The sequence below is a fragment of the Centruroides sculpturatus genome, unplaced genomic scaffold, assembly GCF_000671375.1.
Source record: "Centruroides sculpturatus isolate CEXI.00-Female unplaced genomic scaffold, Cexi_2.0 scaffold1230, whole genome shotgun sequence".
Taxonomy (NCBI): Eukaryota; Metazoa; Arthropoda; class Arachnida; order Scorpiones; family Buthidae; genus Centruroides; species Centruroides sculpturatus.
The window spans coordinates 218,485-224,908 of NW_019386234.1; positions in this window are offsets into that span (position 1 = coordinate 218,485).

The window sequence follows — 6,424 nt, forward strand, 5'->3', positions numbered from 1 at the left end:
TTTGTAAACCTATTAATAAGGAAAGTCCAAGTAGACAATTAACAATAACATTAGAATTTAAAAGGACAGTAAGGCCTTTACAATTAATAGCGATATAGTTCGTGTAGTAAAGGAAGATATAACAGAAAATGCACATAGCTATGAAATTTTACAGTTAAGGGAAAAATTAAAGGAATTACAAGAGAAATTAGATTATATGCAAGATAGAAACGAATATACAAGCTATCATTTTGACAAAGATAGGAGAGATCAGCACAGTGTTGCCTCAATGAAATTTCAAAACGTACTGAAGCGCCTTCAAAAAATGTACTATTTTCCTTCAAAATGTACTAGTTCCATGAATATTTTGTTTACGTGCCTATATATATATATATATAGGCAAGTAATTTATATATATATAGTTTATTGTCAAATAATTTAATTTTAAATCTTATTTTTGGAATTTTTTTAAAAAGCTATTTAAAATTAAAAATATATCTACACATCTATTATTTATTATAAAATGAGCATTGCATTGACAACATTTATTAATAATACTATTGAATTTCATCTTAATTTTATAACCAATCGTGCTTTAAAAAAAATAATTATAAATTTGTTATATTATATTATTTTATTCTTTATTATACTTTAAATTTTTTTGATGTTATTGCATCACTTTACGAAGTGATACGTAATTGCATCAGTTTTAGTACCTATTTAATTAATTTCAATCATGACAGCACATGATATGGATGATTGTTTTTTTTAAACTATTTGATGAAAACGTTACATAAAATTAGGGTTGCATAATCATCCGAAATTATTATTATATTTTTGACTGAAAATTACAGGATTTATGCAATTTTAGTTTAATTAATGTCATATAAAACTGACTGCTCGTACAAGTTTGCTTAAAACATGCAACTCAAANAATAAAAACAAGATAAGTTATTGTATAAGTTAAAATTTTTGCATAGCCATAAAAAAAAATAATTTTAAAACTTACTGTAAATACATATTCCAATCCCGAAAATAAATGTATTTGTAAACCTATTAATAAGGAAAGTCCAAGTAGACAATTAACAATAACATTAGAATTTAAAAGGACAGTAAGGCCTTTACAATTAATAGCGATATAGTTCGTGTAGTAAAGGAAGATATAACAGAAAATGCACATAGCTATGAAATTTTACAGTTAAGGGAAAAATTAAAGGAATTACAAGAGAAATTAGATTATATGCAAGATAGAAACGAATATACAAGCTATCATTTTGACAAAGATAGGAGAGATCAGCACAGTGTTGCCTCAATGAAATTTCAAAACGTACTGAAGCGCCTTCAAAAAATGTACTATTTTCCTTCAAAATGTACTAGTTTTAGAAATACTTTGTTTACGTGCCTATATATATATAGGCACATAATATATATATATATATAGTTTATTGTCAAATAATTTAATTTTAAATCTTATTTTTGGAATTTTTTGAAAGCTATTTAAAATTAAAAATATATCTACACATCTATTACTTATTATAAAATGAGCATTACATTGACAACATTTATTAATAATACTATTGAATTTCATCTTAATTTTATAACCAATCGTGCTTTAAAAAAATAATTATAAATTTGTTATATTATATTATTTTATTCTTTATTATACTTTAAATTTTTTTGATGTTATTGCATCACTTTACGAAGTGGTATATACGTAATTGCATCAGTTTTAGTACCTATTTAATTAATTTCAATCATGACAGCAAAAGATAAGGATGCTTGTTTCTTTTAAACTATTTGATGAAAACGTTACATAAAATTGGGGTTGCATAATCATCCGAAATTATTATTATATTTTTGACTGGAAATTACAGGATTTATGCAATTTTAGTTTAATTAATGTCATATAAAACTGACTGCTCGTACAAGTTTGCTTAAAACATGCAACTCAAAAAACCCCAAAATGGCAGCTCAAGAAGTAGATCACGCGTGTCCTGACCTTTTTATATAGACCTTGGAACAGTCGGAAGCGCGGCCATTTTGGAACCATACGTAACATTAACCCTTATTTCTTTTACTACGATTACTAAAATTGAAGTTCATAATTTAAGAATTAAATTATAGTGGTAGAAAATAATATAAAAGTATTTATATTATTTATACTCGTACAATTTCAAAACTATTTTCTGTAATAATTTGTTTCTGACTTAACGGATATTTTGATATTATTGACGACAAAAGTTTAAAATCATTGATTTCCTTATCTGTCCATTATTTTTGTTTGACGGAGTATAATTGTTTGGACCACGTGGCATGGAAAATTTTGTCAAGGTCCTGATGAGAATATGCAGACAACTGAACGTGCGAAAGAAGACCACTGAGTCAAAACCGTTTACACGTGCAACTATCTATGTTGCTGACGTCAACGGATACACACCATTTGTATGTTGTGATTGGATAATTTAAATTAGCAAGCAGTGACACTAGTAAGACTTTATTAAACTAATTTTTTCTCATTTTTTTGTTAAGGCGTGAAATATTAATTTGTACCGTAAATGGTGCTTGAAATATTATAATGTACTGAAAATGTACTAAAAATCTAAATGTACTTTCAATTCACTGGAAGGGGCAAAATGTACCAGAAAAGTACAAATGTACTACGAACGACAACACTGGTCATCAGCATCGAAAAAAATATAATGATAATTTTGAAAGAGAGGCGCACTTTCGTCGGAGAGCTGATAGAGAAAAGCGAGATCGGTTTAGAGATAAGAATTTCCGTTCACCACCACGCAGTAATAGAGAAACAAATATGTGGGAAGGTACATTGTCTAATGTTAAGTCAGATGATAGACCTATAGTACTGATACATATTAATAACATATCAGCGAAAGTAAAGATAGACGAGGAGGCGGAAACCACGCTAATATCGAAGCGCATAACGATTAAAATAAAGCGAATAGCTCCAGTTTATAATCGCATACCTATTGAAACAGAAAACTCCTCTGAAAAAATAGTAGTAACCAAATAAATAGCAACTCCAAAATTTAAGTTGCGAGGATATAAATTTGAAGCCACTTGTAGAATAATAGATTCAAATGACACATACCCATGCGATAGTGTAATGGGTAGAGATATACTAAAAAAAAGAGAAAATAAAAGTAGATAATGAAAAAAATAGATTAATTTTACCTAATGAAAAATTGGTCCACTTTTGCTCAGCCATACCGATAGGAAGAAATTATTATAAGAGAAAACCGTGGAAACAAAATTTTACAGATACAGATATTTACAGATACTTATTGATCAATATGCCATATGGCATATCCCGGTGCCACTAAGTATTACTGGGTATATACAAGAAATTACATAGTTCACACTGAAGATTTCGATAACTAATTATTAACGTAAATAAAATTAATTAACGCGTGTACAATTATATATATAGGGTTATACACGCGTGCAAAACATTAATAAGTATTAATAGATAAAAATAAATTTAAAACATAAAAGTTGCTGGAAATGTGACAGAGTCATAACATTATATAATTACATGAGGAACATATGTTTTGTTATCTTACGCGGCAATTCTGTTTCAGCAGAGGTTTCCTCTTTTCCACTCCCTAATAAAGACGCAGTAGTATAGTCAGTCTAGATAAAAGTTTTTTTTTTTTTTGNCGTAAATAAAATTAATTAACGCGTGTACAATTATATATATAGGGTTATACACGCGTGCAAAACATTAATAAGTATTAATAGATAAAAATAAATTTAAAACATAAAAGTTGCTGGAAATGTGACAGAGTCATAAGATTATATAGTTACATGAGGAACATATGTTTCGTTATCTTACGCGGCAATTCTGTTTCAGCAGAGGTTTCCTCTTTTCCTCTCCCTAATAAAGACGCAGTAGTATAGTCAGTCTAGATAAAAGTTTTTTTTTCTGCTGAAGTGAACCTCCTGCACAATCCAGACCAGGAGACTTATACAGATCTTATTAGAATATAATCCTCTGTCAACGATTTTCCAGAATTAGTTGTCCAACGCCTTTGCTCTTCCTTATAAATCTTGCTGCTNTATTTTTTAATTAGAAATTTTAATAGACTAATGTCAGACAAATCTTCAGCGAGAAAATTTTGCAAAAGCTGTTTAAATGGTTTTAAAAGAGAATGTACTTTAAATGACCATGTCAAATTTTGTTCTAATCATAAACATCAAAAAGTATCCACCCCGAAACGGAAAGAAGCAACCACCAAATTTCATTCTCATGAAAAATCATTATTTCACCCAATCTGTATATATGCAGATTTTGAGTCAATTTTGGAAAAGGTTTCCTCTAATGAAACAGATCCTAAAGAAAGTTATACTAAAATCGTTAAAATTCATAAACCTGTATGTTATTCGATTATAATTATTGAAAACGAGGATAAAATAATATATGCTAATTTTTATTGTGGTGATAATGCTGTTAATAATTTTTTAATTGATATTCGAAACCAATTGAATAATTTGTTAGATAAAATATATCGTTATGTTGAAATTAATTTCAATACTGTTTCTAATAATTCAAGACATTTATGTCATATTTGCAAAGAAAAATTTGATGATGATGATATCCGTGTAATGAATCAGAGACTGGGCCCATAATAAATGCAATTTAAATTATAGACTAAAAACGTTTATTCTGATTATATTACACAATTTTTCAGGTTATGATTCGCATTTAATTTTTAAAAATATACCTTCTAAATTATTTTCAAAAATTAGAATTATTCCAATAAATTCAGAAAAATTTACAACATTTTCATTAGATNTTTATAAGAATTTCGCGATGTAGGAATCGCGTAGTCCTCAAACTGCTGTCATTGGCTCATGTATTTAAGGATTCCTACAACGCGAAATAAATTTTAAAAATTTTTCACTATGGTTCTACTTAGATATATGATCGGCACGACTCTAATGTTAAAGGAAAAGTTTCATTTACAGGGGCAAGCCACTATTAATTTGAGATGAAGAGCATATATTTTATATGAAATAAATTAAAACTATGATGAAAAATTTTAGTCCGGCATTGTGACAATGTCAGATTAAATAATTGCTCCTTATTTATTATCCGTTAGTATGTAGTAAATAAGGAACCTATGACCACAACTAAGTTGGTTTTACATATCTTGACAAGGCAAAAGTGTACTGCCGTCTTGGGTAAAAATTATGGCCTCAAATTTAGGTCGGAATGTTTCACCCGCCCTCGAATGTGCCGAAGGAAAACACTGTAGCCCTCGCTTTTCCGTAATGGACGAAAACTGGTTCTTACAATACCCTTTATCGTGCAGTCTCTATCGTATGTTAAGAATAACAGCAAATATTTTGCAGTCCTAACAAATTTGGAAAGAACATATGCCAGTAACATGATATCATATCATTTCCAACAACTGATATTCAGTCAGATAAGTAAGCAAGTTTCAGTAAAATTTACTTTTTACATTCAATTATTATTCATTATAAACTGTTTTTCTTTAGGTTACCTATACTGTATAACAAACAATATTTTAGTTTTGCACATATTACAGATTTATATTGTTATTATTTTTTTAAATATTACACAAAAATCATTAAAACTATTAAATAATTAAACATAAATTAATTTGGCAAGAAATAAGTGGTTACGCTGCGAAATTAATTTGTATTTAATTATTTATTACTAACATCTTATGCTGTTTTTACAGATTAAAGTAAGTAATTAACGAATTATGGATGAAGAAAGACAAATAAAATGTAATTTATTTAATATCAACATATATTAAATACTAAGTGATAATGGAACAGAGTAGAGAAAGTATTTGCATAAAATTTTTTTTAAAACATATAATAACGATATTAAATAAATTAGTTAACACAATAGCCATTAAATGTGATCACGATTCATTCAACTACAGGTATTATCTAATTTGTTTGTCGGATTTATTTATATACATATCAACGTCATCGGTGTAAACAACACCATTATTTAACATAAACACCGCTTCCGATATTCCAACCCTCGGTCCTCGTCCTAAAAAGTAAAAGAGTATTAATATAATGCTCTATTATTATTACTAACAATAATTAGTATTTGTTAAATGCTTTTCATATTTTTATATTACCGTGTTTCCCCGAAAATAAGACAGTGTCTTATATTAATTTTTGCTCTGAAAAGTGCGCTAGGTCTTATTTTCAGGGAATGTCTTATTTTTTCCAGGAAGAAGAATTCACATTTATTATTGAACAAAAATATTCCCAGGTCGAACTTAGACGAGAGTGACGTATATCCGGTGTGTCGAACTGTTGCCTTTTTATAGCATCAACATCGGACTCGATGACCAATTAGTGCTTACTGAACCGTAGCACTATGCAAATGTCATGTGGCGTGATTCCCGGCCGACCAATTAGCCATCACCAGCCGTAA